The sequence below is a fragment of the Cheilinus undulatus genome, linkage group 20 (assembly GCF_018320785.1).
Source record: "Cheilinus undulatus linkage group 20, ASM1832078v1, whole genome shotgun sequence".
NCBI lineage: Eukaryota > Metazoa > Chordata > Actinopteri > Labriformes > Labridae > Cheilinus > Cheilinus undulatus.
The window spans coordinates 5406222-5430444 of record NC_054884.1 but is presented as its reverse complement, the minus strand read 5'-3'; positions in this window follow the sequence as shown (position 1 = coordinate 5430444).

The following is a 24223-nucleotide window of genomic DNA, read 5'->3' as shown; positions in this document are numbered from 1 at the left end:
TTTTGCTCTGGTGTACACTGACACCTTCTATAAAGAGGTGTTTTCCTTTCCAAATCATTTCCAGTCAGTTTTTGCACTGTCAATGTGAAATTCTTTTTTGTGTGTTTTTTAATAAATTCACAAAATTTTCTAAAATTCTGTTGGGCTACTGAGTTCAGATTATTGAGAATAAAACTGATTTTTTTTTTCAAATGTAGCACCAGGCTGCAACATAATGGAGGGGTCTGAATATTTCTGATTAATTATGATGAATTAATTACTGAGCCTGCAGTAATTAGATTGTTTCCAGCTGATTGACAGCACTGGTTATTACTCTTTTTCCTGTTGGCTCCACTTTGACCTCCTTTTACTCTGACGTTGATGCTGCTCCATCCAAATCCCACCTTGTCCGTTTTCCAATTTGCCAATTCAACACAGAGGATGAAAATAAAAGCCTCCTGCAAATTACATCAGCTCTGTTTGCTCTATAATTTATTCATAATTGGATATAATTGAATGGCAATAACTGCTGAATGTGTTCTTTAGTGAGCTTGAGGCAATTAGAGAGGTGAATTACTGACAATTACTGTTGACTTCTCCTGACATCCTACGATTTCCTGTCACTCCTGGTTCAGGTGAGCTGCTTTCAGCTGGCAGAGGTGTGCGTACCTTCAGCGATGAGTCACAATCGATGGGAATCATGTTTGGAATAGACCACAGAGAGAAGCTGTTAATGCTAAAGAGAAGGAGACAGGAGATAGATGTTATCCATTACTCATTATGTTTAAAACTCAACAGTTGAAAGTCTGAAAATGACCCTGATCATGCTTGTAGGTTGGTCTGACTGGGTTTAAGATCTTTAGCAGAACTTTCAGTTGCCTAAAAGTTGAGCTTGAGGATGCAGCAGTTAAGTCAGCTGATATTTGCGTTCAGAGCATCTTTAACGTCAACATGAAAACAGATTTTTTACAAAGTAATGCAGATTAATCAAAAATATGTAATGTAAAATAAGTGATGCATAAATATTCACCCCCTTCAAGTCAGTATTTACTAGAGCCAATCACAGCACTGGCATTTGGCCTCTTGGATTACCCTCTACCTTCCAGGGCTGACTGCCAAGAAGCATCCCCACAGATGCTGCCACCACTGTGCTTCACAGTGGGAATGGTGTTCCTGGTGCATCTTGTCTGATGGCCAAAAAGCTCCATTTTGGTCTCATCAGACCAAAGAACTTCCTTCCACTTGACCATGGAGTCTCCCACATGCCTCTTGGTGAACTCTAGTCCAGATTCCATCTGAGTTTTCTCTTTGCCACTCTCCCATAAAGCTCTGACTGATGAAGAACCCGGCCAACAGTTGTTGTCTGCAGAGTCTCTCCCATCTGCGCTGCTGAAGCTTGGAACTCCTTCAGAGTAGTCATAGGTGTCTTGGTGGTCTCTCTCACTAGTCTCCTTCTTGCACGCTCACTCAGTTTGTGAGGACGGCCTGATCTAGGCAGATTTACACATGTGCCATTCTCTTTCATTTCTTAATGATGGATTTAACTGAACTCTGGGGGATGTTCAGTTCCTTAGAATTTTGTTGTAGCCATCCCCTGACTTATACTTTTCAATAACTTTCCGCTGAGTTGCTTGGAGTGTTCTTTTGTCTTCATGGTGTAATGGTAGCCAGGAATACTGATTTACAAGGAACTGAACCACTTGAGACACATTCACTGCACTCAGATGATCCCCATTTTACTAATTGTGAGACTACAAGCACCAGTTGGCTGTCAATTTAGGTCAGTAACTTTAGAGGGGGTGAATATTTATGCCATCACTTATTTTACTTACATATTTTTTATTTAACTGACATTACTTTGTAGAAAAAAAATGTTCACTTTTGCATTACAGAGTTTTTTTGTCCATTTTTTAAATCAAAAAAGCCTAATTATGTTTGCCATGATTTATTTAAAAATTCAATAAAAGCTAAAACATCCAAGGGAGTGAATACTTTTTTAGGCACTGTAAACACACACACTCACAAACTCATGTAAATTTATCAAAACATAAACTGGTGCTCTGAGAGCCTGGAGAAGAGTTTACCACAAGCATTTAGCATACACACACACACAATAACACACACACAAACACACACATAATAAGACACAGTGTTGACATGTGGGAGAGAGAGTACACTCTCCTGCTGTGTGGCCAGTGGCCTTGCTCACTGTTGGCTGTGAGCTATAGCTCTATTTACCACTGGTCATCTATCTCAGTCACATCCACTTACATACACACAAACACGCACTCACGCACACACACAGACATACGGCTGCAGACAGGCGGCCGCTCAGCCAGCAGGTATTTAAAATGGAGGAATGCGATTGGAGCGGGGATGCCAGATAGTGTTTACAGCACTATCCACTTCCACGGCCCTCTTCTTCCTGTCCTCCTCCATTTTTATTTACTCCTCTGGTCGACTTTTATTTCCACGTGTCTCTGGTTTTTCCTCTTTTCTTCCAGCCTGTCTGAACCGGACAGCCTGAGATGGTTAGCATTGAAATGTTGAAGCAGGAACATGAGAAAAGGCTTTGACAGAAAACTCCATTACATCCATTTCTTTTGTTCTGATTCTTATTTAAGCTGCTGGTCCACAAATAAAAATGAGGTCTGCCTTTTGCTGTAAATATTTAATAATCCATCGTCTAATTTAAGAATGTATTTTTATCTTTACAGTTGACCTATGGCTAAGCCACGCCCCCTGCACTCACTCGGACAAACAATGAACATTCAGTGACAGTCGCTATGGCAGGTGTCACAGTAGGAGACATTTCGTAGGAGGCCATTGATGAATTCTGGAGACAGAAAGGTCGTCATCTAGAAGTTACTAAAATGGTCTAAACTACACACTGGAGGGATATTTTAATAATTTTATTGTTGAGAAGGTCGATTAAAAGCTTCAGCTACAAGCCAAAATTTACAGGTCCCAGTGCAAACATGATAAACCGTATCTTGTTGCCATCACAGTCTCAGACCACAAGATAGAGGATCAGCATCAAAGTGCAACTGAAGTTAAGGTTTTTGGCTCAGAAATATAACGGCCTTTTTACCATCTTTACCAACAGTGTCTCTCCGGTAGTTTGGTGCTACAGTATTTACACTGAATCATTCAGCATAACGTTTGCCAACCTTTGTTATCTCGGCTATTACAGATAAGTGAATGAAGCTAAGCTCCAGAAGTTAACGTTAGTTTAACTAGAGGTCTTTGGACAACAGCTAACAATGATGTACGATCACCAAAGTACAAAAACTAGAACAAAAAATGCCAACGAACTCCCAACAAACAACGCGACATAATGAACAACGCAGCTAGGAGCTAACGTTAGGTTAACTTTAGCTAATGTTAGAGATGTTGAAGGTAACTTTATATTTCTTTCCAACAAAGTGACAATATGCTGCCTCAAATAAGTTGTTGACTTACCTTAGAACAGATGTAGACATCCTTGTTAATTTTATTCACGTTGAGTTGATGTTGTGGTCTAGTATCCCAGCTGTCATTGGGCAAGAGGTGCTCTATCTGTATTTCTGTACACTCTATCACACATCCCAACGTTAAAATACCGTCAGTTATTGTGGAGACAGTGTTGAGCGATGTAGCCAACAAACCGAGCCAGAGCAGACACAGCCAAGAATCATTTGACAAATGAGAAACTCAATAAAACTCTCCAAAATGTCCTTGAACATTGTGTGAGCTGTTGGAAACTAAAAACATATATAAACTATATAGACAAAAGTATTTGGCCACACCTGTTATTATTGAATTCAGGTGTTTCAATCAGACCTGTTGCCATAGGTGAATAAAATCCAGCACCTAACCATGCAGTCTCCATTTGCAAACGTTTGTTATCCTAAATGGGTCATTCTGAAGAGCTCAGTGACTTTAAGTGGTACTGTGATGGAGGCCACCGTTACAATTAGACAGTTTGTGAACTTTCATCCCTGTTGGATATTCCACAGTCAACTTTAGGCGATATTATGAGAAAGCAACTCACCCACAAAGCAGAAGACCTCATTAAATCACAAAGTGGGGTCAATGACTGCTGTGGTACATGCTATGGGGCATAAAAGTCACCAATGCTCTGCTGATCCCATAGCTAAAGAGTTCTGAACTTCTACTGGCATTAAACACAAAAACTGTGCAGCAGGAGCTTCATGACTGGGTGAGTGCTGGATGGAGTGGTGTAAAGCTCATCTACACTGGACTGTGAGGCGGTGGAAATGTGTAATGTAGAGTGATGAATCACACTTTTCTGTTTAGCAGTCAGTCTAGGCTTGACGGATGCCGGGAGAACATTACCTATCTGACTGCATTGTTCTAACTGTGAAGTTTGGTGGAGGAGGGATAATGGTATGGGGCTGTTTTTCAGGGTTTAAGCCTTATCTCCAGTGACGGCAAATTTTAACCACAATTTCCACCACTGTGCCACACACCAAAGCGCCATGGGTTTGGTCTGACCGAAGGCGAGCGACTTCGCCCACTAGAAGCAATCTAGGGCGTTGCGCCATAGCACACAGCCCTGATCAGCAGGAAGAGATCACAGGAGAACTGTGAGTTCACGCAGGAATAGCATGTCAACAGCAGACTATTTTACCTTTGGGGCTTAATTTATCATCCTTTCCTGTAAGAGTCCATGATATTATTGCTTCCGCCATTGAGTGAGTACAGTAGGAAGTTAAAAGGTTAATGTTTGCTAAAGCATCTGTGATTTTATGCAATATTCTTTGGCTAAATATCCTCAAAAGTTAACTTTTCCTCATCAATGGCATCGTTGTAGCTCTGTGACCCACTGACCTCACAGTGACCCTTTGCTCTCACTGCACGATGAGGCGTAATGTTGATATAGTGATGATTTACTATCAGGAGTCCATGCATTGTGTCGTGTTTTGAAAGAACTGGTTATTCTAGTTTGTGACTTCCTCTTCTGGAGCTTTCTGATTGACGGGTATTGACGCAGTGAAAATAGACCTGCAGCTTATCTCGAACAAAGCGGAGCAAAGTGTCGGTCCAGGCACGCGCCGCTGCCGGTCTGGAGCGTTAGTTGTGGAAATGCTCTGGTAGACTAGAGAGGGAAAGATGTGCTCTGCGGTACGATTTGCCAGTGTTACGCGGCACGTTCGCTGTATGTGGAAACTGGAGGTTAATGCTTCAGCATACCAAGACATTCTGGACGACGCTATGCTTCCAACTGTGTGGCAATAGTTAGTAGGCCCTGTTCTATTCCAACATGACTGTGCCCCAGCGCACAGAGAAGGACTATAAAGACATGGTTTGATGAGTTTGGTATGGAAAACCTTGACTGGCCCACACAGAGCCCTGACTTCAACTCCTTCCAGCACCTTTGTGATGAACTGGAAAGCCTCCTAAGAAGAGTGGAAGCTGTTCCAGCTGCAACGGGGGGCAGACTCCATAGGGTTGGAACTACCTTGGAAATGTCCTACTACAATCTGATAGCCAAAAATTATGAGAGCAACAGAACAGTATGTTGTACAAAGGTAAAAATATGACACTAAAGTAAGCTGATATGTGAGTTTGGTGCAGTTTTTAACTAAAAAATATAGAAAATAATTGTGAAATGCTTTATTATATAAATCCTGATCTCTGTAAATGTCTAATATTGTTTTCCTTGTATCAGCCTCTCCTGTTGTGAATCTTTCTCTCTTCCATCAGTCTTTATCTCTTACACATAAATGGCCCTTCACCAGTCTCTGAGCTCCAGTGAAGGGCCTTCAGGTTCAGGTAATAGCCGGCGTGTGTCTGCTGGTGATGGAATTATGCATGTGGTTATTATAAAGCAGGGACTCTGAGCTGTGTTCACCACTATGTGTGTGCGTCTGTGTTAGAACTTAATCGTCGTGGTGTGCTGGGAGAGCTCCCTGCCCTTGGCATGTGTTTGACAAGAGCTCAATGTGTAAATCCATTAATTACCACCATTCACACCAGTACTGCAGTCGCTGCTGCTGCCGCCGCTCACGCTACAGCGACTGGGAGTGCTGGGGGGGTTACACTGGGAGCACTGGGAGCAAGGTTTGGTGCACTGGTTGGGCTTTTAAAGAGAGTTTATAAGAGATTAAAAGGAAAACATCTGGGCAGATGGCGGCCCCTCAGCAGGCCTCAGATTCTATGAGATTTCTTATAAAAACAGGACAAAGAAAGTGCTCAGCTGTCTGCTCCTTCACTGATTTACAAATACACACGCACAAACACACACTCGCACAGTTTAGTCATTTATTTGAGTGCGATTAGGCTCCTCAGAGGAAGAGCCTCAGTGGTAGACAGATTCATTTCACCAAATGAGCCCTTATTGTTCTGGGCCACACTGAAGCAAAGCTCTGTATGTGTCTAGTGGGCGGCTGTGGGGGAGTACAGGGCATGTCACCGCGGACCAGATCACATCACTGCTTGACACAGTCGGCTGAGCTCTGATGAAGCAGGTCCCTGGAGCGCACGCAGACATGCACTCACACTCAGATCGTACGTGTGCGCTCACGTGCACGGCAACAGCCCTGAATAACACCCTGCACTCTTAGAATAAAGGGTTCCATCAGGGTTCGTCCAGGAGGGAAGATGTTTACCCAGGCAAGAAGGTTCTAAAGATTTAGGGATTTTTAAAGGCAGCTTCACATGACAAACTATGCAAAGCTTACTGATTGGCCCCATTCCATGTCTTTCATCAGGTGGATCCATCTTGCAAAGCTCCTATCTGAAAACCGGACCAATCAGGAGAAGATGCGGGAGCTGCAGGCTGAAATCTGGTTGCAGTGACTGCAGCCAGCATAGCGATTAGCTTGGCTATAGCTATAATTTAGCAGCAGTTCAATTGGAACTGGACCACATTTCTTATTAAAAGACGGCAAAGAACAGCACCGAGAGCTTACTTTGGTGGAAAAGACGTTTTCACTGTTCTTCTGAAGAGCCACAGCATGAGTTTGCAATAGTTAGCTATTAGATATAGCAGATGTAGCATGAGAGACAGTTTTTAATCAGATCTGGACAGCATTTCTTTATTGAAAGTGGAGATATCGTCAAGTCCAAAGTTTGACAAGAAATCTCTACTCATTTCCTGTCAGCATGGGTCCTGCTGCAGAGGTCAGTAGGTCTACTCCAAGAATCAGCATGCTACGTTTGGATGATCTGGATAGAGCCTGTGCAATAAGGCGACTTCAGACTTTAAAAGGAACCCTGCATGATCAGACAAGTTCATCTTGTTGGATAGATATTTGTATGTCTCATATACTTATTGAACTAGAAAACTCACAAGATGTCTGTATTTTGAGTCATTTGAGTTTATAAATTAACCAGTAGACCGCCATGTTTTGGTCTGCGCTGGCGCGGTGACGTCACAGTTCCATGGTGTGATCCTCGCCACTCCTATGCAGTAGCCTGTTTGAGACTGGCAGCCAGTGTTAGGGCTGCATCTCAGAAACACAGCACATCTCATGCATGGAGGATTCTAAAATTTGAGATCTCTTCTATTTTATATTTGCACCACGAGCAGTTATCTGTCCATCTAGACAGGAAAATGATAAATACAGAGCCATATTTACCTTGTTGTAGCAAATATTTACATCCACATGGGTAGAAAATATTTGAAATCTGTTTCTTGATGAACCAGATGAAGGCCACGAGCTAAAATGTGTCTGTTTAATAAAGTCGTTCCCCTTAACTTCTCTTCTTTATGAGGCTTTCTGTTTCCACAAAGTTCAGATAAAGATAAACACAGAATGAAAGGACTTCCAAATTGTGCCTTTCAAAATAAAAGTCCACTTAAGCATTTCTTTGGAGAAGCTCCGTTCATATGTACATATTATTTTTATTTTGAAAAGCTCCAGGCACAGTTCCACTATATACTGAATTCAGGCACTTGTAGGGAGCTTTACTGATGTAACACTTAGGAGGAATGACAGAGCTTTGACAGCAGGGAGACAAAACCAACACGCAGCAAACTCATGGCAGCAACAGCTGCAAGTAACAAAACCGTCTGAAAAATGGTTGCTGCTTAGCAATGGAGAGGAGCGCTGCGGAACTGTGACATCACACTAACGTGACGCAGATCAAAACACGGCGGTCTCCTGCAGAGTGTATGAGCTGAAATGAACTCAAAATGCAGATATGTGGGATATTTCACGAGTTTTATAGTTTAATATACATTTGAGACGTACAAATATCTATCAAACAAGACAAACTTGTCTGATCATGCAGGGTTCCTTTTAATAAAACCAAGTTGCTGTATTGTTTGGAGTGAGCCCTAGTACCATCTCCAAACTAAAGGCCAAGTTCCACATTAGGGAACATCTAACATCTTTTGGTGGAGGCAGTGTGATGGTGTGGGGCAGGATCTCCCTCACTGGAAAAACGAGGCTTGTCATCATTGGACGAAATCTCAATACGGAGAGATATCAAGAAGGATTCTGTAACCAGTGGCAACCCCATATCTCCACAGTCTGGAACCGAACTCTATCCTCCAAGATGACGACGCTCGCCCCCACAGAGCGGGGTTTATCAGAGACTACCTCCAGATTTTGGGAGTGGAGAGGGTGGAATGGCCTGCCAGTAGTCCTGACCTCAACCTCATTGAACACTTGTGGGATCAGCTTGGGCGTGCTGTTGGTGCTAAAGTGACCAACACAACCACATTGGCTGACTTACAACAAATGCAAGTTGAAGAATAGGATGCCATCCCACAGCAGTGTGTGACCAGGATGGGGACCAGCATGAGGAGGAGGAGCCAGGCTGTTAAATGAATGAATTCTTAAATTTCCAATATGTCTTGTTTCTTCAGACTTCAATCATCCAATCCAACAAACACCAAATAAGAGTCAATGGCAGAATCAGCTGTTTGGCATTGGAAGAGAAGATTTGGAAAATTTTTAATGGGCGCAATGCACATACTCAGCTCTGCTGCTCATCCCACAAATGCATGCTCCTTACTAATTTGGCCCCATTTTAAAGGAAATAAATAAAAGCTGCATTTTTCCAAATAAAAAGATTATCTGGAGCACTTCTTTAAAAACAGAGAGCTGTGCTTCCTAAAATGATTTCTGGATAACCAAACCTCTTTGTTTTGTCTGCAGCAGTGAAGCAGTATTTGTGAGTAAGCCGGTCGCAGCCTCAGAGACTGAACACTGTCAGAGCTCTACCTGTGCTGTTCAACATGATTAATGACAGCATTAAGCACATTAATTACTCCACTGTTTGGAGAATGAGCCCGTTTCATTACAAAAACCTTCCCAACTATATTTACCAGACTGTTTTCTCCCAGCCCTCCAACGAGCAGCTCCCTGAAGATGATGCAGATACAGTGTATGAGTATCAGCATGCATGTGAGTTTGCTGCGCTTAGCATGTTTATTCACTTAATTATTTAGTGTTAATTAAGTCAGAATCCTTGGCCGTTAAGGCAGAACAGAAGCATCTGCTGCAGAAAGAGGAAGAAAAAAAAATCAGCGAGGAAAACGCTGTCTGTGTCTGCTCTCTCTGCACACTCACAGACACGCACGCAGGGCAGCAGCCTGAACCGTTTAATTACAAAAGAGGACAAGAGGGAGGATGGGAGTTAGTGGAGGAAAAAACGACAAAGCAGAAGACACAGATAAATCTTTTAACGTCTCGATTAATGAAGTACACAGGGAGGCAGGAGGGAGGAGAGCTCCCCAAAACGACATCGACATCTGGCCTCGGCCCGCATTAAAAGCCTATTTTGTTGTTTTAACACCCATAAAATAGGCGCTGAAACAAGCCGTAAGTGGCGTCAACCCCGCTTTACACCTCCCCACTGTGTACTTTTTCTCTTTTTCTACCCCCTGCAGACAGCTCAGTGTGTGTGTTTGTACTCTAATAACAACAACACAGACAATAAATGCTTTATGGTGTTTGGGTCACTGGAGAGTTCCTCCCAGCTCACACTGCTTCATTGCTTTCACTGCACCAAAGAAGTTTCTGATTTGGTAAAATTTAAAAACGTGATAAATTCCAATGGAAATCTGTGTTTGGCTTCTAAAACATCTCTGAAAGTGCGTTTTAAACATCTTCAGATGTTCCTCAACTCCACAAAAATTCACTCATGTGGGCGGCAGCTGGACATCCTTGTCTTTAATCCAGTCTGGATCCATCGAAAATAAAAACCTGAGGAGCTGCAGACTTCTTTTTGCAGGAGAAACTCAGACTTCCATTTATGCAGCAACCTGTTGTACTTTTCTAGTATTGAAGTCATTTAAATGCACTTTGTGTGGTTAAAAATGTGCTGATGTGGCTGCAGATTGTTGTTTGCATAACCCAGCTTCAGGATATCTTTAAAAAGATCCAAGACAAAGCAAACATCCAGAATATAAGCATGCACCATTTCTTACTAGGCCCCTCCAAAACCTTCATGTCATTCCAAGGTGGACTTGCTTTACATTCTCCTTCAGGATTTTCTGCTAGAGGACAGAAATTATTTCCGCAAGTGATCCAGGTCCTGAAGCAGCAAAGCAGCCCCAGATCTTCACACCATGTTTGATTGTTGTTGTTGCCGAACAGTTCGAAATACTCAAAATATTTGTTATGTGAAAGTTTTTAGGTACTTTAAATACATTTTTTTGTTTGTGCGACTTGTGTAAAATATTTCATTTCCGTGTTCTTCATCTTCATCAGTTTGCCTTTGTCCTTTAAAGGTCACATATTTTACCTTTTTAAGACAAGTTTATTAGTATTATTAGTATTATTAGTAGTTTTATTTTGGTCTCAGAGGTTCCCAAAACATACCTGTGAAGTTTGTTGCCGCAAAAACACTCCAGTATTGTTTTTTTGCATGTCTAAAACACACTCTGTTTCAGCCCTGCTCAGAACCAGCTGTTTCTGTGTCTGTGGCTTTAAATGTTCATGAGCTGTCTGACTCCGCCCATTACCACGCCCCTCTCAGGGAATTGATGTGGCGCTCCTGATCCTCTTCTCAGCAAGATTAGGAGAGGTGGCCAGGACTTTCTTCCAAGTGGAGAGGGCCAACTGAACATGGGGGCGGGGCTAACTCCCCACATGACATCATGAGGGGAGTTAGGAGTACTTGAGGAGATTGTGGACAGGCCAGGCAAACATATTTCTGTTAGAAAAGCCTGAAAAAGTGATTATTACATAATATGTCCCCTTTAACATATTTTAATTTGAACCATCATGCCGCCCACAGTAAGCGTATTTGATTGTCTGTGAGTAACAAAGACCTAAAAGTGCACTTTGATGCAGAAAGGGCTCTTCCACAAAGATCAGTGTTATTCTTGCTATTAAGTCTGCACATTTAATTGAATTTTAGTAGTGATCACGACTTTGACTATCTCACAATCAAAGAAACTCAATTGTTGTTCCACCTGTGGAAAACTCTACATCAGTGATCCTCATCTGGAGGCCTGGGGGCCACATCAGGCCCCGCATGGCTTCGCATCTGACCCCTGGAGAAGAATTAAATTAAGGGCAAAAATAAACACTAGCATGTAGGGTTTAACTTTGTTTCTTGAAATTTCAATTAAACCTTTAACTAAGGGACCTTTCAAACAAGAAGCTAATAGTATTGTCTTTCTGTCATTTGGCATGGTAAAAAAAATACTGTCTTGATTAAAGCTGCATTTTTTTAGGGTCTTTAGGAGTCGATTTTCCTTTCTGAGAATCTACACAAAAGATCTTTTTCCTGCATGTGTATTTGACCAATCACGACACAGCTTATTAGCTTCAAACTTATTGATAGATATCAAGATGGCTCCAGAAATATGTAGCAAAAATATCTCCATCGCCCCCTTGTGGCTGGCTTCAGTAAAAGAAAATAGGAAATACTTTTACAAGAAGATGTTGAAAATATGACAAAAATCAAAGTCTGGCCCGACAGTGTCTGTCAAGAAAAAGCTGGCCCCTTTTAAACATCATCCTGTTTAAATCTTGTCTGGTTATATACCAGGTTTTATGAATATTCTCTAAGCTTGTTTTCATACAACTTTAATGTGCTTAACTCACCTAGCTCATCTTTTTTCTTCTCCTTTAGCGTGCGTAAACACAGTCTGCACCTCAGCCATCCATCATGGAAAGGGTTAACTGCTTTGTTGCCTAAATTGATCTGTATGGACTCTGAAATTACACAGATTACATTTTAGCACCTCCACTCATGATTAAACAGTAATAAGAGCCAAATGAAATCAAACTTTCCACTTTTTTCTTTCTTTCGCGATAGATAAGTTGCCAACAAACTGGTGATGAAACGGATTTCTTTAGCCTTTCAAAAACAAGAGCATTTTCCAAAGCAGAAGTAAAGTATACTAAGTGTAAGACAGCACAAAAGACGTAATATATATGTAAGAAAAATAAAAGCACAGCAAAGAAGTGCTTGCTGAGAAATCCTTTAGTTAAATAATTATTAACTCATTGAGTGCCGTTGATGTTTTTATATGTCAAAGTGTTTTTTTTTTGGCAGCTGGCACAAGGGGGCGCTCTCACGCTCCCTGTGAGTAATTTCGGGGCTTCTGGGATACGTAGTCGGAACACTACAGTCGGAAGTGACGGTAGATCAAACATCAGAGGTGGAGACCCTGGGGTCAAAGAGCAGAGCGATCGTTACGGAGGTAATCTAAGCTAAAAGTTCTAACTTAGACGCTGGAAGAAACTTTAAAGTTCTGCCTAAGAAATCGCTTACTCACTGAAACCGACACTGAACTTAACGACAGCGAATCCAGGGATCGGCACTTTTATTGATCTGCCTCGGCCAGCCAAGAGGCTAAAGAATGCCGCGAGGTCTCCCCCGTGCGTCGGAGAAATAAGGCAGCCTCTCACCAGCTGGATGCATACAGCGACAAGCAGGAGAGGACATGGGCGTATGGGGGGGTCCCGTGGAGGCTGTCCAGTTCCAGAGTGTGAATGGCATGACAGTGACCTGAAGCATTGTTATTTATTTTACAATAAAATAACATTTGTAATACAATTTTCAGATGTCTTTTATGTTGTTGAAGGCAAAATTATAACATTCAAATCACTGTTCTGCTGTTCACTGTTCACAGTTCTCTTTCACAAAAATGCATTAACGAAAAAAAGTGGTCTTTTTGGTGAAACTAGCCTCTATTCAACTTCAAGTAAATCAAGAACGAAACAAGCTACAAACAAACAGTTTTCTCCATGATGAAATAGACTTTCTTCTTTCATTTGAGCCATGTGGTGTTTCCAGAGTCATAGTAGAAAATATTCTGTGGGTCTTGAAAGATGACTCAAAATGGCCAAAAACGCTGGCACAAGCCACTTTCCATTTAATAAGAGGGCTGGCACTCAATGAGTCAACTAAATTACTTCTCAAAGCAGTCATATTAAGCTTGAATATTTAATACAGTTGGATTAAAATCCATTCTTAAATGTGGATCAAAGCTGAGCACAAGGTCTAATTCTTTCAAATCCACTCCTTATTTTGTGTATTTGTTAGTACAGACATTGTGTAGCCTATCAGTGCTGCAGCTCATGCATTTTGGCCCTGCTGCTGTGTCATATTTAACCAAATTTTAGGTCAATGTCAGGGGTTCAAATGCTGGAATTTTTGTCCCAGTCCAGCCCTGAAAAGAATTTAGTAGCAAGCTATAAGGAATTCAAAATCAAATGTTGGCAGTGAAAAAGATTTTCCTTTTATCGTGATATTGATCAAATTAATTTTGATTTTAATTTTGACCAAAATCCTGCAGTCTTACTTGCTTTGTTGAAGTTGATCCCCACAGGCAGGACTTCTCTAACTGAGTGGGTAACTTCACCAGTGCACAAGTGTCTAATGTCCAAAGGAATTCTGGGAAAACTAGGCAGATTAAGTAATGACTGTCAAATAGGTTGAGTGAACTTAGAGTGATCAAGTACTGTTTACTTTAAAAGCCATTTTGGGGGAGCAGGTGGCCTAGTGGTTAAAGGCGCTCTCCATGTGTGAGGCCAGCCCAGGTTCGAGTCCGGCCTGAGGCCCCTTGCCGCATGTCTCACCCCCACTCTTGACCCTGTTTCGGATTCTATCCACTGTCCTCCTCTATCTAATAAAGGCACAAAAAGTCTGAAAATAAATCTTCCAAAAAAAAAAGTCATTTTGAATTTAAAGGGTTAACACAAATTCGGATTTTGTTCTGGGTTATTTGTGACCTCCTGGATGAGTCGTCAGTGCGCTTTTGGAGTCATTTTGGTAGACCAGCCACTCCTGGGAAGGTTCATCATTGTTCCAAGTTTTCTCCATTTGTGGGTAATGGCTCTCACCAGGTTCTGCTGAGTCTCAAAGCCTTGGAATGTCTTTGTAACCCTTTCCAGACAGACAGATGTCAGTGACTGTTTCTCATCTGTCCTTTAGATGGCGCCATGGCGTGTTGGAGAACTTTTAGCCTACTCCACTTTGTCAGGCAGGCTCTATTAAGGGATTTCTGGATCCAGTAATCAGGTCTGGGTGTAGCTGGAGAAACTGAACTCAGCTCTCCAAAAAATGTTCATGATTTGACAAGGAGGGAATGGCTTTTTCACATAGGGCCAGGTAGGTTTGGATGGGTCCAATACTTTTCACAGCACTCTTTATGAAAGAAATTGCGATTGATTTATTGATTTTGAGTCATTACTCAGGCCAATATTTACTTACTATTATTAAATGCCTCATACAACCACCTCAAAAAATCTGAACTATCCCTTTAATAACTGGGCTGACATGCATTAATTATACTAGAAAAGCCTGTTAATTTGTTTCAGTGTATGTGAAATTCCTTGATCACAATGAAACTAGTAATATCCATGAGCAGTTGTGTGTTTTGTCCGCCTGTGTGAGTGTGGGTTACTAAGTGTGTGAGCAGCAAAGAAAACATGGATACAGGGCTATCCAGTGTAAATATTTGTAGACAGAAATGAGGTGGAGGTGTCAGGCCGACCACTAGAATATTAACTATTGACAGAGACAAAGAGACCGCTGCCTCCTCCCTGCATCATCTGTCTCTCCCCTCTCCTCCCCCACCGCTCCTCCTTTGTCTACCTGCCCTCCATAAGTCTCAACCTGCTCCCCCTCCATCTCTCCCGTCTCCTCCCCGTTCTGTTTGATTTTAATGTTTCTCTTGCATAGAAGCAGCTTTTAATCATTCCTGCATTTTTGTTCCTCTTTATTAGTTTTTCTCCCCAGAGATATGAGTGCAGGATGGAGACGGAGTGAATGAGGAGGAGGAGGAGGAATGTGTGTATTAATGTTTCATATTTCCCCGGCCGGGGGAAGGAGCTGATGATTATTTCATGTTGTCGACATTGTCTTCTTCTCCCTGCCTTTTTTTTTTTTCCTCATCTCTGAGGTGTCAAGAAATTGGCCGACAATCATTGTCACCCAGACAGACATGAGCAGGAGAGGTCCTGCCCTGACACTCTCACAGCCCTGCTAACACAAAGGAGAGGTTCAGGTCAAGTCTGCTCTAGTTGCCTGGTTTGAATTGTTGTCACTGTGTCAGTCACCCTCTCTATTTCTACTTACCTCTCTCTCCTACTCTCTCTACCACTCTGTCATCCCTTCTTTCCTGTAGGCCTTTTCAAACATGCAGTCCTGGCAATTCATGAAGGACAGCTCACCCGTGAAATTTTCTGAGTTGCTCTTGTCCATCACAGTCAGTGTGCACACATGCAGTCGGAAAATTTCAAATTACTGCATTAGTCTGACTAAAAATCCAAATCCTGTTACTTAAACATGGACCAACATACCTAAACCAAGCACAAAAATTAAGGAAATGTGCATTTGGTAGATTATTTCTTTGCTGTAACAATGCCTCATGGCACATATCTTATACCGTTAAAAGCCATGTTTGTAAGGAAGATGCCTTTGTGGGATGAGCAGCAGAGTTGAGTATGTGGGTTGCAGCCATGAAAAATGTACCAGATCTTCTCTGCCAAAGCAAAACAGCTTTGTATGGTAGAAGAACCATGCACCTCCTCCTCATGCTAGTCACCAGCTGCTGGATGGCATCCCATTCTTCAACCTGTTGGTTACTCTGGCACCAACAGCACATCCAAGCTGGTCCCATAAGTGTTCAGTGGGGTTGAGGTCAGGACTGCTGGCAGGCCATTCCTCTCCACTCCCAAATTCTGGAGGTAGTCTCTGATAAACCCCGCTCTGTGGGGGCGAGCGTTGTCATCTTGGAGCATAGAGTTCATTGGACTGTGGAGATACTGGATTATTGCCACTGGTTGCAGAATCTCATCTCGTCATCTCTCTTCATTGAAATTTCATCCAATGATGACAAGCCTCATTTTTCCAGTGAGGGAGATGTCGCCCCACACCATCACACTGCCAATGCCAATACATCTTATTTCAGTTTCAATTATTTTTTTTTATTTTTTTTTTAGTTACAAATTTAATTTTCAATGCCAGTTTTTAAAGTCATCATCCTGGCTCCATACCTTTCACACCAGCTCAAACAAAACAAATCATCTCAGCATGGGAACAAACTCTGGTATGAACCAAACCAGCTGACTGAGATCATTTGAAAATGTAACTAAACTTTGTGTGTTGACATAACTTATTAGAATAAAGCAAATTAGTGAATGAATATCCTTTGACAGCAGCATACTGAGTGACACGTTCAACCAAACCTGAATGTTAAATACACTTTATAGGCAAAAGTATAAAGCCTGTTGACACTCGACTGTGGAGCAGTGGAAATGCATTCTGTGGAGTGATCAGTCACAGTTCTCTTTTTGGTAATCAGATGGTCAAGTCGAGGAAGAACATTACCTGCCTGACTTCACTGTGCCAACTGTGAAGATTGGTGGAGGAGGGATAATGGTGTGTGGCTGTTTTTTTCAGGGTTTAGGCTAGAGCCCTTTTCTCAAGTGAGGGCCAATGTTAATGCTTCTGTATACCAAGACATTTTGGACAATGCTATGCTTCCAACTTTGTGGCAACAGTTTGGGGAAGGCCCTTTTCTATTCCAGCATGACTAGAAGAAGGACTATAAAGACATGGGTTGATGAGCAAAAACCAAGCCATGAGGTCAAAGGAACTGCCTGCAGAGCTCAGAGCTGGTTGAAGGCACAGATCTGAGAAAGGCTACCAAAACATTTTTGCCATATTGAAGTTTCCCAAGAGCTCAGTGGCCTCCAGAATTCTCAAATGGAAGAATCCTGGCACTAGCAGGACTTTTCTGAGAGCTGGTCACCCATCCAAACTGAGCAAATTTGGGGAGAAAGGTCTTAGTAAGAGAGGTTACCAAGAACTGACTGAGCTCCAGAGATCTCTGTGTGGAGATGGGACAAAGTTCCAGGAGGTCAAGCATCAGACAGAAGACTCAGCTCAGTGCAAACTACATGAAAACCTGTTCTGCTTCCATGTGGAGTTTGATGCCTTATAAGTTAATGCATCTCAATTTTTTAGGAGATTTTAAGGAGAGTGCACTTCTAGAGGGTTCAGTGCTCCTTTCTAACAAAGTTTTTGTTTGACCCCACTTCTCTAACTGAGTCAATAACTTCACTCATGATGCAAAAGTGTCTAATGCCCAAAGGCATTCTGGGAAAATCTGCAGATTTGGCAAACACCCAGGAAAAACCCATCCTTGAGACCAGCACAACAAGCTGCTATCACAGCCTGTACAGCAAATCAGGGGCTTGACTCACTGTTCCAGGTCTACTTAAAAATTACAAAAGAAAAAATAATGCTCTGATGGTTTAACATTTTTAATAACATGATGTTAATTTTAAACTTGCTTTAATTAAAGTTTTCATAGCTTTCAAATTCCTTATTTCTTACACAGTTTGCAGATCTTTTCATAGGGGACGTTTCAACTATTGGAAATAGCCTACAAAAGCACCCTACCACCGCTAAAGCACCAAACTGGATTAGATTCATGCAAAATATTGAATTACCCCCACAAACTGATAAACACTTTTTAGAGTGTGAATAACTATTTTGCATAAGGAGTCTTTGCAACAAAACTGCACTCTGCAAGATTTATTTGCCAAACAATAAACCACTGTTTTTGTTTCACAGATGAATTTCACATTATTGATAAAAAGCTATTACTAGTGGACTTCCTGCTTTGAGCAACAGAAGGCACTGCAAGTTGCTTACCTAGTATCATACATTACTGTTATTTGATCTCGTATTTTGTTTAAAATGGCCTTCAAATATTTATGCCCCACATACACTATATTGCCAAAAGTATTTGCTCACCTGCCTTGACTCACATATGAACTTAAGTGACATCCTATTCTTAATCCACAGGGTTTAATATGACATCAGTCCACCCTTTGCAGCTATAACAACTTCAACTTTTCTGAGAAGGCTTTCCACAAGGTTTAGGAGTGTGTTTATGGGAATTTTTGACCATTCTTCCAGAAGCACATTTGTGAGGTCACACCTGATGTTGGACGAGAAGGCCTGGCTCTCAGTCTCCGCTCTAATTCATCCCAAAGGTGTTCTATCAGGTTGAGGTCAGGACTCTGTGCAGGCCAGTCAATTTGATCCACACCAAACTCTCTCATCCATGTCTTTATGGACCTTGCTTTGTGCACTGGTGCACAGTCATGTTGGAACAGGAAGGGGCCATCCCCAAACTGTTCCCACAAAGTTGGGAGCATGGAATTGTCCAAAATCTCTTGGTATGCTGAAGCATTCAGAGTTCCTTTGACTGGAACTAAGGGGCCAAGCCCAGCTCCTGAAGAACAAGCCCACATCATAATCCCCCCTTCACCAAACTTTACACTTGGCACAATGCAGTCAGACAAGTACCGTTCTCCTGGCGACCGCCAAACCCAGACTGGTCCATCAGATTGCCAGATGGAGAAGCACGATTCGTCACTCCAGAGAACGCATCTCCACTGATCTAGAGTCCAGTGGCGGCATGCTTTACACCACTGCATCCAACGCTTTGCACTGTGCTTGGTGATGTATGGCTTGGATGCAGCTGCTCAGCCATGGAAACCCATTCATGAAGCTCTCTACCACTGTTCTTGAGCTAATCTGAAGGCCACATGAAGTTTGGAGGTCTGTAGAGATTGACTCTGCTGAAAGTTGGTGACCTCTGCGCACTATGCACCTCAGCATCCCCTGACCCTGCTCCTTCCACTTTGTTATAATACCACTGACAGTTGACTATGGAATATTTAGGAGCGAGGAAATTTCACCACTGGACTTGTGGCACAGGTGGCATCCTATCACAGTACCACGCTGGAATTCACTGAGCTCCTGAGAGCGACCCATTCTTTCACAAATGTTTGTAGAAACAGTCTGCATGCCTAGGTGATTGATTTTATACACCTGTGGCCATGGAAGTGACTGGAACACCTGGTTTCAATTATTTGGATGGGTGAGTGAATACTTTTGGCAATATAGTGTATGTATTTTTGGCGACCCATCCACTAAAGGATAAAGGGCCTGTGTAAAGGTATTGTACACCCGTGTACCCTGCTCTTCACCACTGGTGATAAATGAACTTGTGAGTTTGGTTCTGTATCTTATTAGCAGAAGGACCGTTTGCACTCCTAACTCTGCATCAATACTAAACACTAAAGCCTGTAGTATTTCAAAGCTTATACACCATCATTCATAGAAGAGTATTTATGTCAGAGAGCGAAAGAGGGAAGGTGAAAAGATAAGAGGAGGAGAAGGCAGGAAAGGCTGGTGAAAGATGAGAGAGCCCGGGGATCGAGAGAAGGAAGTGTGTTTGTGTGTCACCTGGGGCTTAGTAGCAGCGCTTTGAGCATTGTCTTTAATTATGCAACAACAATCAGAGCAGGTAGAGCGATTCTCTTCTTCCTGAGCCTTTTCTGCCTGCAGGTCTGTTGTGAAGGGAGACAGAGAGTGAGGAAAGAGATTGACGGGATGGAGAAATCAAAAAGGAGAGGGAATTGAGGGATAACAGACAAAAGAAGGAGACAAGGAGATCACTAGAAGTATTCAAGTCGGAGACGAATATCATGATTTAAATTTAGAGTGTGTGTTTGGTTAAGGTGACCGATTTAGTACTGAAACTCCAACCTTTGGACCACAGCGGTGAAGTTAACACAAGCAGGGATGTCGTAAATACTCGTCTGGGAAAGAGTCACCTTGGTTAAAACCTCAGTCATGAAGAACAAATGAAAATGTATGCATTTTCTTTAGATAAGGAGGATTTTCCCTGCAGTTATTTGTTAAATAAAACATTTTTCCTCATTTTCATTTCTTTACAAAGAAATCTAAATCTCTTTGAGACTACACAATCACATAATTGATATCCTACAACACTAAAAAGGCAGGAGAGCAGCGTTGATTCTCAGAGCAACCGTCAGTGTCCCATCGCTGCTCAGTCTGAGCCGAGAGAGAGGATTATGGTTAAGAGAGGCAAAGACAGAGAGAGGAGGTGCTGTTTTATGCTGCAGCAGCAGGGGGCAGTACAGGCACACATGTTCAATCTGACTCTTCATTCATAAAACATGCACTTCCAAGATGTGGAGTTAGGAAGGAAAGGAATGTTATAATAAAAATGATTGAATGAAATGTCTGCTCCTTGATTTCTCTCTTCTTTGTGTTCATCATCTTTCCTCCACCCTTCTCTTTTTTCACACCTTCTTATGGCCTCCTAACATTTTTATTACTTTTTTCTGGTTCTACCTGAAAGTATATGGCCAGAAGCCACAAAGAAACAGAAAATATGCTCTTTTTTCAGAAACGGACTACTTTTACAAAAAGGCGACTAGACAATGCATGACTTGCACCGTCTGTGGTCAGTGGGTTGAGGTGGTTGTCTCTAAACCAGATTTAAGTGTTCCAGTCCCAGTTTTGGCAGTCTCATGATGATGTCCCAATGGACAGGATAGGTCAGGTCCTGCTGGTTTGGCACTTCACCAAGTCAACCCTGGCCCTGTACTGCTCTGGCCTCCTGATGTCCATTGTCATACCTGCGCCAGGCCCATGACCCATCTCTCCAGGTTTCCTCAAAGCTGGCCCCTCCACAATGCATGCAGCCACCCCCAAGTGGTCTGGTCTGGTCCAAACCACTGGGTCCTGGGTAACTAGTATGCAGGGTGCTGGATCAGAGTGACATATTCAGAAGCTGACCATTCCTCTCCTCGCTGTCCTGAGCAGGTCAGTATTAGACACCCAGTCCTGCAAACAACACCCAAAAATGCACCAGAGAGAAGTCATCCAGCTAGGGCTTCAAGCCTCATATGAGTATAGTAAGACCAGGAGGGCCAAGGATCTAAAGACTTGGACCTTCATGCTCAGATACCGGGAAGCCACGCCAACTTGCCCATCGCCCCATACAGGTGTCCAAGTCTGTTGTTGATCTCAGCTTTGCAGTCAGATGGATTACACTGCCAAGGTAGGTGAACTGCTCTACATCCTCCAGGCTCTCTCCATTCACAGACACAGATCCGATGGCAGCATCCAAGGAATTCTTGGATCTTTGATTTGGCCCAGGAGGCGTGCATTCCCAATGCTTCAGCCTCTTTATTTGGCAAGTTAAGAGTGCAAGCAAGGACGTCTACAGTCTCCACAAGGATCACCAGGTCAGGTATGTTTCTTGCTACTCTGGATTCCATGGGACTCCATGTTGCTGCTGATATCAACCAATGTCAACTGTCTCTTAAAGGCCGCCTTTCACCTCACCACCTCTATCCCGTTGCAACGCCCCTAACCTGGACTTCACCAAATGACACTCCACAGCAGGTAACTGCACCATTATCCAGTCTAAAAAGTGTAGGGCAGGGGTGTCAAACTCATGGCCAGATCTGGCCTGTATAATGGTTAGAATGGTTATACCCAGCCATCATATCATATTTCTATTATTATTGGCCCACCAGTATGAGGTCTGCAGATTTACTCTAGAATGAAAATGTAAACTTAACCTTGATCATTTAAAATATCCTTGTTAAGCAATAAAAATCCGAAAGAGAGTAAGAAAAGTTAGATAAGTCATAACTTTGCATCTCAAGATTATGACTCAAACTCATTATTTTGGCTTTTTATTTCAAAATTTGACCGTTTCAACTAATAATTTGGACTTTATATGTCATATTTTTATCTTTTAAATTCACAATTTTAAATTTTAAGTCAATTTTTACCTTTTCAACTAATTATTTTGGCTTTTTAATCCCATATTTTGTCTTTTTAAACTCATGATTTCAAATTTTTTTCTCACATTTTGACATTTTAAATGTGTAATTTTGAGTTTTTATATCATATTTTGACTTTTTAGATTCATAATTTTAAATTTAAGTCATATTTTTGGATTTTTTTTTGTCACTGTTTTGAATTTTAGTTCATGTTTTGACATTTTCAACCCCTAAATTTGGCTTTTTAATCCAATATTTTGACCCATCAAATTCACAATTTTAAAATTTAAGTCACATTATGACTATTAACTTATGATTTAAAATTTTATCTCAAATTTTGGACCTCCAAACTTATTTTTTAACTTTCTACTCATAATTTTGCTCTTAAAAACATTATTTTTCTATTTTTAATGTCGTGTTCTGATCTTTGGAAATAATAAGTTGGACTTTTTCAATATCAGATTTTGTGCTTTTAATCTTATCTTTTTTTTTTTTTTTTTTGGCCTTTTTGCCTTTATTTTGATAGGACAGTGGATAGAGTCGGAAACAGGGGAGAGAGTGAGGAGAGACATGCAGGAGATAGTGCCACGGGCCGGATTCGAACCCGGGTCGCCTGCGTATATGGCATGCGCCTTAACCACTTGACTACCGGCGTGCCTAATCTTATCATTTTTACTTTTTGAATTTCTAAATCATTTATCATCAGTGCTGTTTTGTCATATTTTATTACTGTTGACATTGAGGTTGACAGTTTATGGTCTGTATTGATCCTAGTAGGCTCTAAGGTTAGACCTAAATCCAGAATCCGACCCCTGCTGTGACTGAGTTTGACACCCCTGGTGTAGGGTCTGAGAGGCACCCCAGCCATTTACAGTTTCCTTGACTGGCAGACTTGCTACAAAAACAAAGTTATCAAATACGTAAAAAGTGGATTATTGATAACCCAACATTGCCTATGATAATTATGATTTAGAGAGAGAAACATCCAGACAAAACCATGTGGTTATTTCATGCCAAAAGGGAGTCAGTCTAACTCCACTACCACACCCATGCTTCATGATATACTTCTTTTTAATATTTAATATCAGAAAGGTATAGAAAATGAGATTTCTTTTTCCAATGTTAGAATATTGTTCCTGCAAACACATAAATCTGAGATGCTCATGCATACAGCATCCATAAAGATGGCACCATATAAATCAGTAAGGGTCAAAAAACATGTTAAAAATATCAGGATATTTTTTTTAGAAAATGACAGGATACTATGAATAAAGTTTAAATAAAAACATACCAGAGAGATCCCAGCTCTATGGCCCCAGACCCACGCCTTCATGTTCAGCAGCTGAGCCTTATAGAATCTCATCACAATCCTCCATCCAGGACTCTTATTTTGGCGATTTGTTATTCAGGCCTGGTTTGGGACTGCACACTGATTACTGAACAAGCAAGAGGGGGAACCAGTTCAATCTTTAATACCCAATAAACCATGATGAAAATTACAAGCAGGACAATCTATGTTTATGTATACACAGGTACAGCATGTTGTATGAAATATTAATGCCTCGCCTGTAGCCCCTCTGAGGTTGATTATTTAGCGCAGGCCTGCTATCGGCATATGCTAATAAATAGACGGCATCCCATGTCAGAAGCAGTCCGTTCAAATTGCTCACTGAATTAAAAATTTATATTGCTCGTAACCCTCACGTATAGAATCATGTATCCGGCACCTTGATGGCTGTATTTTATACCCACAAGCCCCTAGGGACGAGGATGGCCGCATGTCGGTGCCACAGGGAGGGTGACGGATGCTGTGATTTGGTAAATTAATGGAAAAAGAGGTGACCCTGTGATGATACTGCACAGGCTGGAGTGTTCTATCAGAACGGGGCGGTTGGTGACTGATGCATTTTGATGGCCAGGTAAACAGCGTCCCATCGTGTTCGGGCCTCTGAAGGTGAAGGGGCTCAATCCTTACATATTTTCATTTAGGTCTTTTCTTGATGATATATTTACTCTGTGTTATTTCTTCTGGAATATAGTTAGGATTTTTCCCCAGTGCCAGAACAAAGCCCTGCCATTATATCACCTCTGCGCCAAATAAACAGCTGCGGCATGTCAGTGTGGTGAGGTTTATTTTCAGAGAAGTGGATAATGTATTTATAATGCACTCCCAAAATGCTTTTTTTAAATGCCAA